The sequence below is a fragment of the Calidris pugnax genome, unplaced genomic scaffold (assembly GCF_001431845.1).
Source record: "Calidris pugnax isolate Ruff unplaced genomic scaffold, ASM143184v1 scaffold41, whole genome shotgun sequence".
NCBI classification, from domain to species: Eukaryota; Metazoa; Chordata; class Aves; order Charadriiformes; family Scolopacidae; genus Calidris; species Calidris pugnax.
This window is the reverse complement of record NW_015094509.1, coordinates 11,699,841-11,721,154: the sequence shown is the minus strand read 5'-3', so window position 1 is coordinate 11,721,154 and position 21,314 is coordinate 11,699,841. Positions and strand designations below refer to the sequence as shown.

General features: G+C 36.1%; 1 protein-coding gene across 5 annotated transcripts in view; it reads right to left on the bottom strand.

Annotated features, from left to right (window-relative positions):
• RIMS2 (regulating synaptic membrane exocytosis 2) overlaps nt 1–21,314 on the bottom strand; it is a 457,774-nt gene that overhangs the window by 288,191 nt on the left and 148,269 nt on the right. The window contains exon 1 of one of the 5 annotated variants that reach the window (XM_014965518.1): nt 517–628. The exons of the other annotated variants lie outside the window; for them this stretch is intronic. The gene's annotated coding sequence lies outside the window, so the exon portion shown is untranslated. Of the gene's footprint in view, nt 1–516; nt 629–21,314 lie in introns of those variants that run through there. 5 annotated transcript variants of the gene reach the window in all.

The window sequence follows — 21,314 nt, the reverse complement described above, 5'->3', positions numbered from 1 at the left end:
TTTATTTTCCAAGGTACATACACCAAAGGAGAAGAAATATCTACAGTGATTAAGGTACTGGATTTGATATTCAGGAGCATTATTTTCCAAGAATATTTAGGATGACCACAGCTTTTAAAACCTCAAAAGGAGACTGAGATCTCTTGAAAACTATTATCTTTACACTTTTATGAATCACCAGATATTATGCAATAGCTCTGAATGTGTCAAAATGTACTTAGTTCTTCCACCCGTGTCTGAAATAGCAAATATTTAATTTAGCTATTTATTGTTTAGCCACTGCAGATCAGGGAGATACATAAAGATTTCACGGGAAGAGGCAGACAGACTTTTTGGTTGTTTATTTCAAAGAGTAAAGGGTAACAGAAAAAATTCAAAATTTGTTTTACAGCTAGCTTTTGCAGTCATCACTTTTGCACAAATCCCTTTTACTCTCTCATATGTGGAGACTTAATCAGTTTGCTTGTTTGTAGGAATAATCATGAGGGGAAAAAAAAGGAGAGAATAATTACTTACCTTACAGTAACCGGAGTTCTCTGAGATGTATCGCTTTGATGCACAGACACCTCAGGCACTCAACGTGTAATCTTAAGGCCATCGATAGCTGTTGGGGCTGAACCTGACTGCTCCCACCCTACTCCCTACAAGGCACGAGAAGTGTGATCCGAGTACCTGCAGCTCCCTCACCACTGCAGAACCCCGATGGGAGACGACTCAGTGGTGAGGACGGAGGAAGAACCGTGCCTCCATATGCACAGGATGCCTCAAGGAACCCCAGGTATTGAGAACCGCTTTCTTTTTCAAATGACTGGTCATCAGCACCTCAGTTTTGCTGACTCACAAACTGTAACCTGATATGCAGAATCTACATGCTCCAAGTCCGCCTAAAAATGACTCATACAATTCTGCCAAAATGAGCAGCACACCTATAAGCCTTTATAATGAAATAGAATCCCTTAAATGTTCACAATAACTCCCAGAGAGCAGCTTTTTAAGAAAACCTACAATCTAGTCGTGAAAGTGAGGACTCAAGTTCCAGCATGTTAATCTTCATTTAAAATAATTCACTGAAATATTAATAAATAACCTCTCTTGCTCCCAAAATATCAGATCACCCAATATTTCACAGTAGTTTATTCTGGGCAGAGAGCCTTCCCAGAAAGGAAAAATAAAGAGAGGGGGAAGATGTTAATTGTGCTTCTGTAAGCTTGTTTAAAATTAATTACAGGGAAACATCATAGAACGTCTTTTAACTCAGGGTTTAATAAATGTGTTGAAAAGGTTAGTCATAAATAAAACCCTTTTTCTTCTCAAATTCACTGCAAAACTAGACCATAAAAGTGATGCTGTAAATGGGACATTAAATTTCTATCTTGCTGACAAAGAGAAGAAAGTGCTTCTATACTATTTTGCTCATTGAGCCTTATATTGCGTTAATCCAGCTATCCCTATCTGTTTAAAATAATTTAAATTATACTGGCAAATTACATTGGAAATTCTAAATGCCTAATACAATATATATTAAGAATGCATACACAGGGATTATATTTCTGTTTTACTTTAATATATAGATGAGATACCTATAGCATCATATTTTAGTAAATCCCATTTACCTAAAAGTGAATAAATACTATGCCTAACATTATTAAGACTACATAAAGATAAAATTCATAACTACATACATTTTTGCTCTGTTCAGTAGCAATAAGATGTGATCTGCAATGTAATAAGAGTGTGTGTATGTGTTTGAAATGCCCTACATGAAAGAGCATATCTAGAAAGAATTAGAACAAGAAAACTAACACACACATGTACCAGAAGCCACATCATTCCATACCTTAAAATAAACATCAAATATAGCATATTTTACTCTAGAATTAACAGATTTTACTCCATCTGACATGCTACATTGTGATACTGCTTTTAAAGACGAAAAGAAAATAGATTGAGGATAACTATCTCTATACAATATAGGACAAGAACCTCGATTTTCAACATATACCTCAGTGGGTGCTCACTGACTTACAAGTGCTCACAGAGCATTAGATCTTCACTATGTAGTTGCATGGGGATATTCAAACACTCTTTTAAGTTATCTCAGAGAGTCTGCTCTCCCCAGGCTTCCTCTACAGTCAATTGGGAGAGGCAGACAACTCTAATGGGCAATTCAGAGCGGAACACTAAGTTTAGGTTCTCTGAGTCATCACCAAGAGAACCTTTCTCCATCGACTATGATGGGAGCCAAGGGAGATGAGATTCAAGTTAAAGTTATCATTTAGGAATCTGTTGCACGGTATCACATTGCATAAAGTGTGAACAAACTATCACAGTCCTCATGGATAAGACCTGGAATCTACATCTCTTTCGGACAATGCTTTGTGAAAAATCAGAAAAATAATTCATTTATATATGGCAGTTTCCAAAAATACTAAATGAAATAGAAACTTTTGCCTTTCTGATACTGAACATTACACATTAAGGTGCTCAAACTAGTAATCATCATTGTCATCAATTTTAAGTCTGGAAAAAATGCAGCCTAAAGACATCATCAAGGTGGTTTTCAATAGAACAGCTGCCTTTTTAACATTTTTTATTTAAGATAACCCGAACACTTTTTCATTTTAAATTTTCTTTAAAACAAGTAAAACAACAAACCTCAGACCCAAAAGCCTGGGTGATCTCACCTAGTATGAGAAAACAGTAATTTAGGCAGTCCAGAGCAAGTTCCCTAACTCACCAGTCACTCGAAAGCAACAGCACTTGTAGAGACTAAGAAATTTTAGATATCTATCATGGGAAGACACTAACTGTTCCCTAGAATTGCTTATTTCTCTCCATTTACTGTAAAGGATGATTAGACAACTAAGATACAGACTTCTACAGTCTAGCATTTAAAGCCAAATGAGAAGAATCCATATAAGGAATACTCAATGCACTATCCAAAAAAAAAAAAAAAACAAAAAAAAAACCAAACCCCAAAACTAAAACAACCAACAAAAAAAAAAAATCAACCCAAACAACACAAAGGCAAACCAATCATATAGAGAACCAGGAAATACAGGAATAGGAAAGCCCTGCTCTGAGCTGTGAAATTAGTGACAGAAAACCAAGTTTTATTAGGATCAGAGTACAAGAAAAAACCTCTCACTAGCTTTAGGACCATTATGGGATATGTGGGGTATTGCAATGCAGCTGCTGCATCATTAATTGAGACCAACAGCATATTGACCTAAAACTAAACAAGTAATACTACAGGTAGTCTTACCTGATCTGGATGATGTTTGAGAGTTTGTCTACTGCTAATACTGTGCCAACGCTTATGAAACTTGTCGTGACATGAAAAGTCCAAATACGTTGAAGTAACATGAAAATAATCTCTTTAGTAGGACCCCTCTGCATCTTGGTCTCCTTTTGATGGTGTTTTCATTGACTGCCTATTTACTACAGGGACTGACATTATTTCATAGAATCATAGAATGGCTCGGGCTGAAAGGGACCTTTCAAGATCACATAGTAAAACCCTGCTGCCACGGGGAGGGACACCTCCTAGTAGATCAGGTTGCTCCAAATCCCATCCAGCCTGGCTTTGAACACTTCCAGGGATGGGGCATCCACAACCTCTCTGGGCAACCTCTTTCAGTATCTCACCACCCTCATCACAAAAAAATTTCTTCCTTATGTTCAATCTAAATCTGCTCGCTTGCAGTTTAAAACCATTGCCGCTTGTCTTGTTACTACAGGCCCTGATACAAAGTCTTTCTCCATCTTTCTTGATAAGCCCCCTTTAAGTAGTGGAAGGCTGCAATAAAATCTCCCTGGAGCATTTTCTTCTCCAGGCTGAACAAACCCACGTCTCTCAGTCTGTCCTCATAGGAAAGATGCTCCAGCCCCCTGATCAACTTTCTGTCTCTCCTCTGGACCTGCTCCAATGGGTCTATGTTTTCCTTGTACTGAGGAATCCAGAGCTGAACACAGTACTCCAGGTGGGGTCTCCTGAGAGCAGAGCAGAGGGGCAGAATCATCTCCCTTGACTGCGCTTCTTTTGATGCAGCCCAGGACATGATGGGCTTTCTGGGCTGTAAGCGCACATTGCCTTGAACACCGAGACAAATACATGTTTCTAAGGTGCCCCATGAAACAATCCAGATTACTGTGACAATTTATTGATCCCAGTTCAGGCAAAATTAAGTGAAGCCCATTGCATCAAAGTTTTATGGGAAATTCTAGATTTTTGTTAATCAGAGAAAATACTTTTTCTTTCTGTTTATTAAACTGATCTGCCAAAGCAAAACAGAGGAATAAATTTTGTCAATTGTTTTAGATAATGTGAGATTTTCCTGCCAATATGTGTTTTTAAATAGTATGCTGAAGTACTGTATTATTATCCCAAATACAATAGCCACTCTGACAGAACACTTCCAGCCAATTTACAAAAGCTCTATTTAAATGCTATCAAGTATAATAATTTTCTTAACTAAGTAACTGTTAGCAAAATATAAACTAATTTATTAATTATTTTTCTGAGAGACATTCAGGCACTGCTTATTACCTATTGACTTGAGTACGTATCTTTTCCAGTCAGTCTTGAAAACCCCATTTCCTACCAGGGTCTGTTCCAGAACTTGAATGCTTTCATTAAGAAGTTTTACTGAGTTGAAGCATTAATGTGAGCTGACAGACTGACTGACACACGTTCACAGGGTCAAAATGCAGGACTGTTAAATACACATGGTTAAACACTGCAGGAGAGAAGCAGGGGTTCTTGTGTGATTTAATTCCATTTGAATAGAGTCTGTGTTGCTTTATTAGGAAATCGGAACTTCTGCACTTCCTGACTAAGAAATTCTCAGCCAGTGAGTCAAGAAAAACACATCCCCCTAAACAAAGCAATGCTTAAGTAGACACTTGAAAGTCATATATGGTCATTAAGGAACCATTTTGTATTACCACCTGTAATTTTTATTTACTGAGATTACACCCAGTAACACAGATGTATCATCTTTGATAAATAGCTAATATTTTAGCTATTGCCCCTTATCTGCTTTGCTATATATCCTCCTTAATAAGCACCTGCAGACACCCTTTTTTCTCCTTATTCAAGTCTTTTAGTAAGAGGAGATAACTTGCAAACTTGCTAAGGAAAACAAATGCAAACCATTTGCACACTTCCTAGATGTGATGCTGCTAAGAAGAAAGACCGATTTTGTTATGTGTGTTTGTAAGGTACACCAAGAAAAATCACTATGGTCAAAGGTTTTAAATTTTTGAACTCCAACTTACTTTTCACCCTTCAATCAGACTGCAGCACCTTTTCCCCTAACTTCAACTCATTCTCATGCTAGGAAATTATGGTACTACTGTAGATCCAAAGAGACTTACTTAATTGAAACTTGATATCTGCGTTCTTACATAGGCCTCAGAATCCAAATTTAAATATATATTTGGCTTTTGAAAGAGAAAATGCAAAGTTATGTAAACAGCTATTTTACACCCAGCAGGTATAAGATCAGAAAGGCAAACATTCTGAAACCTGAAAAACCTTCCTTTCCCCATCCTCAGTCAAAATATATCACAGTATTATTTGCCTGTAGACTTTCACTGTAAAAAAATGATGTTATACTTCAAAAGTAATTCACATTTTTATGGTAATGTAAAGCTAAAATGAAAATTAAAACTCCATAATAGTCCATTTTTAATGCTAAAATCACAAAAGAGAAATGTAATTCTTAACCTTTGTCATAAGAAGCTATGGAAGCCAGAATAATATATATTTAGAGCCCATCAAAAAAATCTTATGTCAAAATTAAATAAAACTGTTGGAAAGTAAAGGCTTTTATATGAACACTAAAAATAGAATAAGGAATCTTTTAAAAACAAATTATTTCTTGAAAGACGAATGAAGGCTTAATTTTTAGCAACACTTGCAGCACGTACAGTGGTCCATAAGTCATTTACCGGAAATGGGCACTGGATTCATGAGGGTCGATTTAGATTAGGAAGAAATTCTTTACTTGAGGGTGGTGAGACACTGGACCCAGCTGCCTAGAGAAGCTGTGGGTGCCCCATCCCTGGAAGTGTTCAAGGCCAGGCTGGATGGGGATTTGAGCAACCTGGTCAAGTAGGTGTCGTCCCTGGCCATGGCAGAGAGTTAGAATCAGAAGATCTTTAAGATACCTTCCAAACCAAGCCATTCTATAATCCTATGCGGAATTTCAAATACGTTACATGAACATTCCAATAATACAATTCAGTTCAGAGAGCAAAAGATGTTTCAGTAAAGAAAGCACAGTCCAATTTAAATGCAGTGTATGCAGATTAGCTATTCAAATAATCCAGTCACTCCAAATTAGGAGAAGCTTGTACTTATAGTACAATGAAATCTGAAATATTTTGCATTCTGATCATTCTCAACATTCTCAACTGTGCTTTCACAGCTCACTGCAGCGTTAGTCAGCTTTTCATCTCAATAACATCAGCTTCAGCTAAAATTTTAGCATCTACCTTTTGTTCCTTCCAGTTACTAAGAGTGTTAATTCAATTCAATGAAATTTACAGGAAAAAAAACCCCAAAACAGTAAAAGCTTGATTAAAATCCTTTTTTTGCTACTGTTAAGGAAAAAACCCTACCTTTTTGGTAATGGAATATTATACTATGTACTCTATTATGCTGTATTACATTCTATAATATATTACATGAATATTGTAGCTCAACATACTTGGACTCAGATAAAAAGCCTATTCAACCATTCTGCTATTCAAAAATAGTGTGAGCAAGGTAAAATGTCTTCACAAATTATGCTTAATGTCTTTTGTCCTTCATACTGGAACTTGTCAAGTGAAAAAAATCACTCCACAACCAAAAAATGTGAGACAAAAGATAAAATGACATGATAAAATGTTTTTTAAGCAACATTTTCATGTATAGCAATATCCACATTCAAGCCAGAGACTACATAGATACTTTACCAAGCAGAAAACGTGATTAACTAATTAATTTACAGTGTGATCTCATTTAAAAATTTACTTCCCAGAAATAATAGTTCAGCAAGCAGTGACCATTTTGCCACATTTACCTAAGAGGTGTATTAGGAGTCTGTCATTAGTCAAAGAAAAAAAAGACAAGTAACAGGAGAAGGTAAGAGGCACCTATTTTAGCTGTGTAAGCATTACATATGTATAGCAGTTTGTAATTCAGCCTGCCAAATGAAGTTAAAAAAATACACAAGGGATTTTCTCCTAAATGAAGCTTCAAACAAAGGCTCACGCTGCCTATGGGAGCTAATTACAGCCTTCAAAGACAGTTGGTGTAGGTGTTTAAGGGCATTGAGGGTAAAAATAGAAGTCTGAACAAATACTAAAAATTCAGGTTGTAATCAGGCAGTATCTCTAATCCAAACTTTTTTTTGGTTTTTTACAAGTAAAAAAAAAAATCTATATATACTGTACAGAAGCATAGCTAACAAATTACCATAAGCAACCAAAAAAAAAATTTAGGCCATAGATTTTTAGTAACTACTATACAGTTAAGATCTACAAGGAAGAACAATGTAAAACCAATTCTGTGTCTGTAATAGTGTAATTTCACTACAATAAATATAAGTTCAGTGATGTTAGTGGACTAACACATTATCTGTGACCTTTATTAACATATACTCTCTTTACCATAATCAAATACCAATACCAAATAATAGAATACAAATCTATGGCCCAGAAGAAACCCTATTGAGAGCCACAGTAAGCATAGGGTCCCCAGTATCTATGCCTTCAGTTTGACTCAACTGCCATTCACTTATTCAGTATCTAAAATGCCATAAGAAGTCATTCAGCACACTGCTCAGGGATGCACTGTCTGACTTGAAGGAGCTACGAATAAGCACTTGCAGCATATCTGCCCAAAGGGATGGTAAATCATGTCTTTAGAGGTGGGAACGTGTAAGCCAGGATATGGGACAGATGAGAATGGAAAAAAAAATTCTTCAGCTGTCAAAGACAACGTGTCATCTAAACTGCATTCCGAGCAGGCTAACTGATGACTCACATAATCAAAGTTAGACACGCACTTCATTATCTTCCTGCACAAATCTAGTCACTTGCATTTTTAAAGCCATATTTCATCATATTCATTTCATTATAGATGGTATTTTTCTAGGACTCATCCTATTTTACCCTTTTTTGACAACTCCGGTGTTAGCAACAACTCTCTTTAGCATCAAAGTCTTCAAATAACAGAATATTAATCTCTAGATACTTTAATAAAAATGTAGCATGTGATCAGATGACACAAATCCACGTGTTATTCATCTCCCATCCTGAATACTACCATTTATCCTAACCTACTATATGATGTCATTCTATATCTTTTCAATACATGGAATTGTGCTTATGCCCACATGATTTGAACTGAAGACAACTTACTGCACTGAAGTCCTCTGCAGGGCACAGCAAACTATTCATCCTCTTACACAATTTTGTCAAATAAAACACTTTGTTAGGTAATACTCTTCCTTCCTACTTTCAAAATAACAATTGGTTTTAGGGCCCAGAACAGATTTACAGATCTCTCCCTTTAAAATTTTTACATTTTACTGAGAATCGAAGCTGGAAGTAGGAGATGGAATTTGGCAGGTTTACATACTACATATCCTATCTCACCCAACTACACATTTTTGTTAATTTGTAAAGCTGTGTAAATCCAACATACAGCAACTGGGCAAACTAACCTGGAATTCCTTTTGGATATTTGAAATCACCAAACTAGTGAATGAAGTTAGATAAAGGTAATAGACTCCAAGAAAATTAACAACAGGGTCTGATCCACCTCCTAGTGAAGTCAGTGGAAGACTTTCCACTGATCTCAGCAGAAACTGAATTAGCTATTAAAGTAGACAAAGGCAGTTGGGTACGTATAGTACTGAGCATAATGGACCTCAAAGAAGCACTTATACTACCAGGGAGTAGGGACCTGGGGACCACATTTGAAGGAAGAAGAAAGCACTTAGCAAAAAGAATACTCTGTATTTCTCTACCTTTCTCTCTCATTCCATCACATTACACATTAAAAAGACCTGGAGTTTATACAATCCTTAGAGCCAATCCTTAGATTACCAGACAAACTTAATACTCAAAATTAAAAGATCTTTAAAGGTAATAGAAAAGGCAAGCATTCAAGAAAGCAGAATCAGAGGAAGATTGTTCTTCTTTGAGCAAAATACGTATTACATAACTTATGATGAACTAATCCACGATGTGAATTTGGGAAGTCTGGATGGGTAATAGAGGCAATAGAATTGTAAAAATCCATATCTGAGTTCCAAGTTTCCTGTTTCTCCTTTGTGGGCACAAAAGATGTATGCTGGTAATACTCAGTGTATTTATGGGTGACTTCTAAACAGATTCAAATACTGACATGATGGTTTTCACAGTTATTTAGAATACAATGAAAACCGACTGCTAAGAATTACAATACAGACTTTACAATAATGATTGGATAATAAGCTAGCAGATAATACTAAATGTTAAAAAACATAAAAGGGCAGAAATAAACCTAACCAGACTTAACTTGTAAAATTAGCTATTATCTACTCAAAAAACAGAGGCCTTGTGGACAGCTTGAAATATCAGCTTAGTGGTCAAAAGTATAGAAATAGTGCTTTGAGATGTTGAAAAGAAACAAGGCAGGCTGACAGAAGATGTCAGTTCATAAAATCACTTATGAAAAGGAAAAGACAAATAGGAAACATTTATTCACTGTATCTCACAAAACTGCATGTACCTGATTCAACTGTAAGATTACAGATTTTAAAACAACCAGAACGGAAACACTTTTTTTCCCACAAAGGACATAATTCACATGTTGCAATAGGAGCCTGTGGATGCCAAAACACTAACTGGATTAAGAATATTATTAAAAAATGGGAGGACAGGGCTACTGGAGACAATTCAGCCATAACAATCCCTCAAGAAGTCCCTGAACTTCTATTTCTTGGCAGCTAAGATGTTCTACACTTCCACTGCATATTCTTCCCTAAACCTCTGTTGCTCATCACTGTGAGAGACAGAACACTGAGGTACTCGAATCTGTAACCTGTATGGCCTCGCCCACACCACCAAAAAGTCAATAGAGCGGGAAAAGAAAATGGAAAGCTTTGCTTTCAATGGGATGTCTAGTAAACCTTTGCCACTAAAGTAGCAGATGGCGAGTTCTGTGTAGTTAACCATGTTTTACTCTCCATTAACTGATGGATTCATTGCTTCTTATGAAAATTCACGCAAGCTGAAGGTTACTTAGAAGCTCTACACATTAAGCAGAAAAAAAGGAATCTCAGCTCTCTCATCTAAAAAGCAAAAACATCATTTTTTTTTTTTATAAAGTAAGTTTATAGTCCTTTCAGTTACAAAGTAGAAAACCTGAATCCAAAGATTCTGGAAGGGAAATCTACAACATCCATTCTTAGGGGGGCGTTGGGTGGTGGGAACTCAACCAAAAAACCCTATGATTTTACAAACAACCTGAATGGAATCTTTGAAGTACAGTTTTGGTTTGTCTTACTCCTAAAAGTTGGCTGCACAAGTGCTGTTTTATAAATTTACATAGGGTATAGCAGAAAGTAAACACAGAAATGTGCAGTCCAGAACCACCCATGTTCCTCAGCTGAACTGGAGAGTTTCCAGACATGTGGAATCAAACACAGTAACAGAAATAGGAAAATTTAATACTAAAAAATGTAATCTTGCTTAACACGCAAAAATGTCTGCTGCAAACTATGTTGTCCTTGACTGAAGCTGTTAGAGAAGGCAAGGGAGATGTTTCTAAATCAAATGCAGGATACATGCAGTGGCAAATCACAGCATGACTGCAGTACAATACAAAGGTATGATATAGTGAAAAAGGTAATCGTGAATCTAGGACTAATCAAAAACTTAAGTTCAGCAAAAGAAAGAAGTATTGGCACCATTGTAGGAAGCACAGTAAGACTCCATTTAGACTACCTTGTACACATGTGGTCACTTATCTTCCAAAAAAAAAAAGTAAATCTCACAGAAGACCAACTGTAACAAGTAGGGAAATGGAGAGTTTCACTAAAAAGTAATACGAAAATAGTTCGGCTCATCTAGCTATGCAAAAAGAAAGTCAAGAGAGAATATTACGACTCTATGTGTGTAACTAGGGACAAACATGTAAAGAAAAGGACAACCTGAGCTACAGGATAATGCTGTAACAAGATGAGATAGATAGGAATCAGCCGTGAATAAACTAACTGAAAACTGAAAATTTATCTAATTATCTATGAAGTACTTTTCTGGGATTGTGTTCCAAAGGGTAGCAGAGGCATGAAACCTACATTGTTTTACAACAGAAACAGTATTTTAAACAAGGCATCATCTGATCATGATACAGAAATATAAGCTTGAGATATGAGCACAGTCTAACTACCGCACATAAGGAAATGTTTAAAATCAAGGCTTGTATCCTATTTGTTCCACCATCTTATTTAACAAGTCCTGTGCTTTGTGACTTTCAGTACTCACACGTACATTCTTGTTTTTCCAGAAGCATGATTTGATTTTCAGTTTGCTAGACTTCAGTTTTCACTGATGTGTGAGAATCTGGCTCTATCTAGCAACAGATTTCTGAGAGGAGGACAAGCATGCTCCAGATGGTATGAAAAAAATCTCAGCTTATTGTTGCATCTTCCTTATCCTTTCATAGATAGACTAATTGATGCAATTGAGGGCAACAATGAACTTTAGCTATGTCAGATTGGCAGGGACTTAGTTTTTGTCTTTCTCTGGAGTATAATGTCTGGTCTACTTCATAGGTCATTTGGCATCCTTATCTACAGGTGTTACTCCTTTTGCAAAAATATAAGATGCTGATAAAGCTCTTGGTCATTCCTTCCCTTTTCCTGAAATCTCAAACTATAGGTCTCACTTCTTCAAGAGTAAAAACAAAAGAAAAAAACCCAAAATAAAAAAGTAAACAAACAGTGCTTTCTAGCAGACAGTATTTTGTAGACCTCTCAAAAGTATCTACTTGCATCCTCAACTGCAGTGTAAGGGATTGGACCCAATTCTAGTACCTTTTACCCTATCCCCTATTTGAGGATATATGATCTCCTTTGAGAAAGCAAGACACTAATTTCTGAAAGAGATTAATTAACAGCACAATCCAGCCAAGAAGAGTCAAAGGATTTTCATCCAAACAAAAACTTTAACACAGCTTTCCTCAAATCAGAAATAAGACATTATGTCAGAGTAAGCATATTTAGTAAATGAGTGAGATCAGCTACAAAGAATTGTACTACAGACTGCAACATTGAAAGTGCCTCAAATAAATGTGACCATACCCCTGCTTGGCTGAGCTCTTTATACACTAAGAATTTATGTATTCTAGTAAGTTTTATTACATGATCTCATTCATTTGGAAAACCTTTAAATGGAGTCACCTTTGCACTTTTCCCCGTAGGGTACAGACATTACATTTTAGTTTTTAAAGGTCTTTGTTCCCCCGCTCTCAAAAAAAAAAAAAAAAAAAAAAAAGGCATCCAGTCCCTTAGGCATGTCAACCACACCACTCAGCTTGGTGTCGTCAGCAAACTTGCTGAGGGATTATTATTAAATTTACTATTGTACTGCAGGAATGGAGAATAAAATTATTATCCTGTCAATCCCTCCCCCCCCCCCCCCCGCCCCCCCACTCAAAAAAAAAAAAAAAAAAAAAAAAAAAAAGGATTCTTTTTCACGTTAAGGGCATGTAAAGGTTGGTGGGTTGTTTTTTTGTTGGTTTTTTTCCCTGTGTAGACAGGAGCCTAAAGGAAAAGGACATAAAGAAAAATAGGCTGTTTGACTTGAAAGTGTGCAAACAGTAGGGAAGTAAGAAAGAAAGTAACTCAAGGGACACTTCATCTACGTGTCCTGTACTGAGTGGTAAGCCAGTAAGAACCTCAGTCTTGCAAAATATCTGAGAGGATGAGGAACTGGTACTAAAACTTAGTCACATCCTAGGTACAATGATCACAATGACTTTGTATTTGTAATATGATTCACAGTCAAGTCCAAGCCTGTAATATACATTCAATGGGTTTTAAAGTAATCTGTGCCCCAAAGCTGAAAACAATTCCAAATCAGGATCCAAATCACATGAAGAAAAAACTGGAAGTGGAAATTCTGATCAAGTACTCTTCAGAACATTTTAGCAGCTATCCTTTACTTCAGCAGTAAGTGAAAGCAGTTACACAAATATAACAAGTGGAAAAGAGAAGAAGCTGAGAATAATTAACATAAAGCTAGAAGTTAACAGAAATCTAGCAATAGAACCAAAAATATATAAGGAAAATCCCTTGCCAGACGAGACGAAAAAATGTATGAAGTATTTCTGCAAGTATTTTAAGAGCACAGGAATTTTAACAATTCTATGAGTCTTACAAAACAGAAAATTTTCAGCTGACAGTAAGTATTGCTCTACTGTGGTCTGGAAGGAAGCCTGATGATACACTGATACTAGGTAGTGATGATCATAAATATTTCTTATTCCACCAGTAGCTGAGGAAATCTCTAATTTTAGTAATGGTTGGTTTACATTTTTAAATGATACAGAGTTTATCGGTTTGTAGCCAGTAGCTTCAGCAAAGCTACACAAAGAGCAGAGTGATATGTTAACAGTGATTATCAAGATTCTGAAGCAGTGGGCTTGTGTTGTCGATAGTTATTTACACATTGATACCTACATACCTCCCAAGTAAGCATGAACTTGACAGGATGACACTGACTGAATGACTAAAGGAAAGGGATTACTTCAAAAATCATGTTTCAGTATAGCTAAATGTAAATCTTAACAGCTAGGAAAAAACAGGTAAGCCATATCATTAGGATCGAAGACTCCACACTGAAAAGTGGTCACTTCAATTTTCAAGAACCAGTCTGAGCAAAGGGGCTAATACACTCCTTCAGTGTATAAATTAGGAACTGAGGAAATTTAATTCATTAAAGAAGTTGTATTATCTCCATTATTGCTAAGAAGGTGTATTACAACTACCTCTGAAGATCACGTCCGGGCCTAATGATTGAAATCCAAGAAGCACAGATAGGTATGGTTCAACCCCTGGGAATATGTTACTTAAAAAAGGAGTGGATTAATACAGTATATTTAGCTTATGAAATGGGAGATAAATTTCCTAATTTCATACATGTAAACTGATGAAGATAATCATAAATAGTTTTATGAGGGCCATAAAAAACATCTACCTGTGGCTGGAATGGTGAATCAGCAATACCCACCATCTGGGCAAGCTTCTTAAAATGCACAGAAATCATATCCACCCTCCACTCCTTTAGACTGCTAAAACTGAACAGAAGGCATGCAATACATAGAACACAAAACATACAGTAGTACGTTTTATTTAAGTAAAAACTAGATTTAAAATTATATTCTCAGGTAAGATAGCTAAGCCATTAAGGCTTGTTTTAAAATAAAATTAATGCTAAGATCAATATTCTTTGAAATGCCTGCTGTGGAAAATTTACTTGAATTAAAATATCTCTTCTTGATTGACTGCAGCTGCAAAATGCAAAATTTTCTGAAACTCAGTAACCTGGTTCATTGGGAAAGAAGAACATGACACAAAAACAAATGTCTAAGGAAAAAATTAAACAACATAATTTTGTATAATATATTATTAACAAGATGAATGGTTAAAATTAATTCAGAAAGCTTGCTTCAAAAGTAAAATTATGTGTGCCCAATTAATATTGCTGCTTTTTCTTCTATAGAGATAAAACAATAAAACTGGAAGAATATTATGTTCACAAGTACTAAACATAAAGACCATTTCATGTGGGAATATCTGGGAGCAAAAAGATCTATCAAATGACCCTGATGCCTAATATATTTCACAGCTTTGACCTGCTGCATGTCCATAAGCAGATCACGTTACTTCTGTGCATATTTCCACTCTCTTCCTATATAACATAGATTTATCTCTACCTGGACACTCACTTCTTTACTTTTACTACAACCTTCTTTGTGCTTCCTTTGCCTCAAATCTCTCAGGATATGGCTGTCTTTATAGATTTTTATCCACCACTTGGCATTTACTTAGTTCATAAATTAAGTTATAAAGGAATTATTCTTATCAACTGTCATGGTTTAACCCCAACTGGCAGCTAGAACCACAGAACCACTTGGTCACTCCCCCAGTTGGGATCGGGGAGAGAATTGGAAGAGTAAAAGTGAGAAAAAACTCATGGGTTGAGATAAAGACAGTATACTAGGTACAGCAAAAGCCATGCACGCAAGGAAAGCAAAACAAGAATTAATTCACTGCTTCCCATCAGCAGGCAGGTGTTCAGCCGTCTACAGGAAAGCAGAGCTCCATCACGCTTAACAGTTACTTGAGAAGGCAAATGCCATAATTCCATATGTTCCCCCCCCCTTCCTTCTTCTGCCCCCAGCCTTATATACCAAGTATGATAGCATATAGCATGGAATATCCCTTTGGTCAGATGGGGTCAGCTGCCCTCACCGTGTCCCCTCCCAACTTCTTCTGCACCCCTAGCCTACTCGCTGGCATGGCAACATGAGGAGCAGAAAAGGCCTTGACTGCCTAGCCACAACTGAAAACACCAGCACCCTATGAAATGTATTTCTCATCCCAAACCCAAACCACAGCACTAGACCAACTGCTAGTAAAAAAGTTAACTCTGTCCCAACTGAAACCAAGACACGACCTGTGCAATCTCCCAGAGCACAAAGATACAAAGTACAGAAGATTTCTTATATCAAGACGGTAAATTGCATTTGAGTTGAAAAATAAGCTTCTGAAAAACACTCAATTGTGATTTAGAGCCTCTTGATGTAAAGTCCCCCATTTCTAGAACAAAACTTCTACCCTTTTCTAATCTGAGATGTTGCGTTCCTTTCAGCTAACAGATTTTGTTGCACCTAAGAAAACTTTTCAGGGAGCAGACACCTATCAATCATCATCAAGCAAGCATTTCCACTTCTTTAAATATACTGTGTCTTTAGCCTCTTAAACTTTCAGGCAGGTTTTCCAGACTTTGAAGCCCCCTTGTAGAGTTTTATTAAGCTTTTCTCAGGAGTAAAAATCCCTTTGGAAACGTGAACCTAAAAATGGATACAGTTAATGAATTTACTAATGTTTTTCACACTTATGTCCCACATGAGCAAATCTGGGCATACTTGATTTATGTTCACGCCTCTCTGAAAGACAGTTTTGTCTGCATGAAAGTCATGAAACACAACTCTACAGTCAACAAAAAAAATAAAGATACAAACTCGTAAATTCATTAGGAACTCATCCATTTGAAACTGTTCCTTTATTACTTTTCTACCCAACTAATTGTCCTACAATTTTATTTCTATTATGAGTCAACTTTGGGACTGCAATACTCACATGTGCAGTTCATGAAATGTTAGCAGTTCAATCAATTTTCAGATACTCGTGTTCTTGCTCTGAACTGCACCTCACCTCAGTCCTTTAGCCTTCTCAGTTCTCTTTTCTCAGATGTAAGATTTAATCATAATAATGGTATGTCACACTCTGCTCAGAATGTGACATTTTTTGCACTAAACTTACAAGATGCACAGATAGGGTTCTTCCCAAGACAAAGCCACAGGGAAGAGCCTCCTGATTTTTCCCCATCTCTTTGACCCCCTTTCAATAACCCATCCTTTCCCATCCATCAGTTTGACTATACAGACTGCACTGTTCTGAGGCCAGCTGGACACCATTTAACCACCTGCCACAGCACATTGTGTTGAAGGAAGATCTACCTTATTATTGTCCTCCATGACTTGTAAGCAATTCTTTCTGCCAAGGTTTGATCACCTCAAGCTATTGCATTGTACAAGACTACAATCAATACAATAGTGCTCTGCAAGCTTATATAATAATAATCTACTTATGCATTAAGTAATTAACAATTAATAATGTATTTATGGATGACAAAATAATAGTGAAATACGTTTTTACACTGGGTCATAAATAATGCATGGAATTTTTCACTTTACTTATTTTTACAATTTAATCTTCACAGAGAGGTTTATATAAAATGTCAAGATATAGTTTGTTTATAATTTAGAAATTAAGCTCCTAATAGTGAAAATACAGAACATTTCCTTTTTCAAATAAAAGGAAAAGTTTGGGTGATATTTCACTGTTGTTGCAGATGCTTACCTTGTCACCTGTATTCAACAGAATAATGGCTAACTAATACATCACTGATAATAACAGTATACACTCCTGTGCTACTTCCAGCCTACAGTAAAAAGATCTCAAAGATTACTGCATCAAAACCCCAAAATATGTCTGATTACAGTCTGGAAATGCATTTCAGAAACTCTCATTTTAAAGAAATTGTGTATTTTAATCAGTCTGCCTCTCTCATACTGCCTCTGACAACAAGCCCTGCTTTTCGGGTTTTTAAGACCAATCTCATACTATGGGATGTCTGATTTTCCTTCATCCCACCATCGCCCCCAGGCTTGGCTGCTAACCCACTAAACAGAGGAAAACAGAAGCAAATAACTTTGTATTTTTCTTGCCAGAGCCTTAACTTACCACACTACCATCTAGAGCTGAAAAGCAAGAAAAATGCTGCTGATAACACAGGAAGTATTAATCTTGTAGACTAAAGTCTAACAAGTATCTTTAAACTTCCCTGGTAACATCACTAACGGTGAGAAGATTTAGGAATCTGAGAATTTGACTCGCTATGTTTCTAAGCAGTGCATAGAATCACAGAATCGTTTAGGTTGGAAAAGACCTTTAAGAACATCAAGTCCAACCACATATGGGATACCTGACTCAACAAATAGATGGCCCTCTTCCAAAATGCCACCAAGTTCTCAGGCCTGGTGAAGCAGGCTATCCATGTCACCAGCAAAGAAAATCTCTTGGGGATTTTGGCATTTTGAGCTCACACTTTCACTCCTTCGTTCCCTGCTTTCACTGATTCAATTACATCTCTGAATGGAGCATCCCCTACCTCCTGAGTGCCTCCAGGGAGTAGTGGCAACAACCAGGAGTGCTCTGCTTGGTGTCTCTATGATCCAATCTTGACCCTCGGACACTCATAATACTTCCATTTTTTCCTATGCATCTTTCACTCTAGTCACCTTCTAGGAGGTCCTTACACTTTCACTAACAGGAGGATAAAATATCCCAGGCCGCAGCTGTGTATTCTCCTAACTTAGCTGTGTTTCTGAAGGAGTGTGTCCATGGTCATTGTGTCTTGCCTTGGCCTCAGGGCTCTCTGTGTGTCCTGTATGTCTCTGAGCATGCCTGCTGCACCAAAGAGTGCCTCGCCTGGGAATCCCATACAGTACTCTATATTTGTTAGGTGACAAGATGTTCAGCTCCACAAAACTGGTTGGATCTTCTCAGAACTGCAAGCAGTATGTAAATTTAGTCATAAAAATGTGGGTGTCCATGTACTTATCCACAGATTTCTATGAACCGTTCAATTTCCAAGAGGCACACAGATTCATTTTGCAAAATGTAAGCCAAATAAACAAAAAGAGTAATTCTTCTTTAGGACAGTCGTAATTTTGTGTTCATTATCATACATATTTCAAAATGTGCGTGTGTATATATGTATACATAAATGTACATATGCACTGAAAGATATCCCTGAGGAATTTTTACAATAATTTATAGTCTAACATTGCATCTCTGGATGACTGAACAGAAAACTTATCTGGAACCAGTCAGACTGACACTGCAGTTGGATATGTGTCCTGAAGTATTTGGCGAAGTATGTTTTTTACTTGAATGAATTAATTGTGAATGTCTCTGTCCAATATTTCAGAGCTATTCAATTAAATTTTATGTGGCTTCTACTTTACCAAAAAAAAAAAAAACCAAAATGAGAAAGTTCTGGAGACAGTAGCAAAAGACACAAAGTTAGAACAGAAATAAACAGCTACTGATAATCCAATTTTAATTTGAAACATTTATATTAAATTTTCCTCCTGTGGCTATTCTTTAAACACAATCAGAATCAATGTAACCATCTTATTGGTCAAATAAATATCTCTCAAGAATTGCTTATTACTTTTAATGAATCAGTAGTCTTAATTTTCTTTTAGCTTGCAGAGCCTAAATTAATATTCTGAAAAATGTGGCTATATTTTGTGCTGATTCTTTTTCATTTCAGTGGTTTGGCTGCAACAGCTGCTGTTGACAGCCATAAGGGAAGAAAAGGTAGGCAGCACTGTAGTTATCATTAGACTAACACGAATGTGGAACAGATTTAAGTGAAATCTGAATACACTGAAATACATTCTTTTCAAATGTACCCCCTTTGGGAGTATGACAATTTTTTTATGAATCTGCAATATTTTCTGATAATTTTTTATATAAGATTAATTTGACACACTGTCTTCACTTTAAAAATCATATTATCTTTGTAAAATGCAGGAATTTGAATGATGTTATATTGAACAGTGAAGGCATTGGAAAAAATAAGTCTGAGAGCAGCATATTGATAATTAGTACAGTTTGAAATAAGCTGCTTCTATGGCAAATGATACACTACAGAGCTTAGTTTTGGCAAACTACATTAAATTGTATCTGCAGTGAATTGTCTGACAAATTTACCTTCTGAAAAGGTCCACTGCTGTCAAAGCATACACAGATAAGCAAATATTGCTGCGAGCTTGGACTCCGCTCAAAAGAAGGTTCAAAGATTTTTTTATTTCAGTAGATTTATTTGAGTAGCCTCAATCAAAGCTTTAATTTTCACAGACTCAAGCTATGGTAATTTTAATTTCAGTAATCTTATATTACTTATTTCATTTAATTTTTACATAATAAAATTTTTGTGTTTATTCTCTATGCAGCACAGTTCCTCTTATCAACAAACACAGTAGCTGAATAAAAAATTAAGAACTTTTTTTGATATAGACATTATATCTCAACTACTAAGGGAAAGAAAAAGATAGCCTTTCTCCTATAATGCTATTTGAGAAATTATTTCTTTCCTACACATGAGTTTTCTTACAATCTAAGTAGAAGGAACTGCTTTTGCCTAAGGAAAACTAAAGAAATTATTAATGCTATAAACAAATATTTATTCTTTACCAACTTCTGTTTTCTTTAGAAGTTATATCATCATTAAATATTTCCACACATTATAATGCCAAAACAACCACTGAAATCACTGTAACAAGGATACATTGACCTCATTTTGACAACCGATTCAAAATCTGGGTGCATCTAATAGTCATATTCATATGAGGTAATTAATATTTGTCTCACACACCTTTTCTCAGAATTTCATTTTAATTACCATTAACTGGTTAGTTATCTTCAGCATGTAAAATGTTAGGTGTGCAATGCGAGGCACGGGCTTTAAGGTGGGCAGCGAGGAAATTATCAGGGAACAGTAGTAATTACAGCCTTTGCACCCACATCCCTCTGTAAATGCTCTGTAAAAAAGATAAAGCTACTACTACCTTGAAATACCTACGTCTCTCCACTGATTTCACAGGAAGCCTATAATGCTTTGGTCAGTATCTGAAGTTTGGCGAGACACAGCTGGGCAAAGGTTTCATTTCCTTCTGTGGCCTGACTAAAAGTTTAAAGAACTGAGAACTATTTTAACAATGCAAATGGTAAAACCTTTCTGTCAAAAACTTACAAACTGCAAATAAGTGCAGCAAGCATTAAAAATGTCTTCAGAATCTATACACTGTGCCCTCGGGTTTTTTCCTATTTCTTCGTATAGACACTTGACTTCTGAATTAAGTCTTACAAAGAAAGACTAAATATAGAATTGGAATTTAAGTAAAAAACTTCTGATTATGTTTTAACTACAAACTTGTCATGTGATCAGGTGACAGTTACCTCTTTGGAAAAAAAGCTGTTAGATTGGTGCTAGACCAGATTAATTTTTAGCCTTATGGGAAGAAGCACATATTTTATCCGTGACGCTATTCTTTAAAGAATCTTCCAAGCAAATAATTTACTCTATAAAAACTTGTGTAAAGGTAAAATACAAACACAGTCCAAACAGTTTTCTGAAAACAAGGTCTTTTAGTCAAAGGAATAATTTAGATAAATAAAAGAATTCATTTTTGTTTCAGTTCTTTGACTCGCCTTCATTCGATTGAAAGACAGTAGAATTAGCAAGATATAATAGGAGTGATGCTCACATGATGCAGAAAACAGTGGAGACAGTAGCTGTAGTATTTGCTCTGTTAATAATGCTATTTAGCCCACGAGTTTTAATTAGCCTTTCATCTACTCTAAACAATAATTCCTACTTAATCTTAATGAAAGATAAACTTCCAA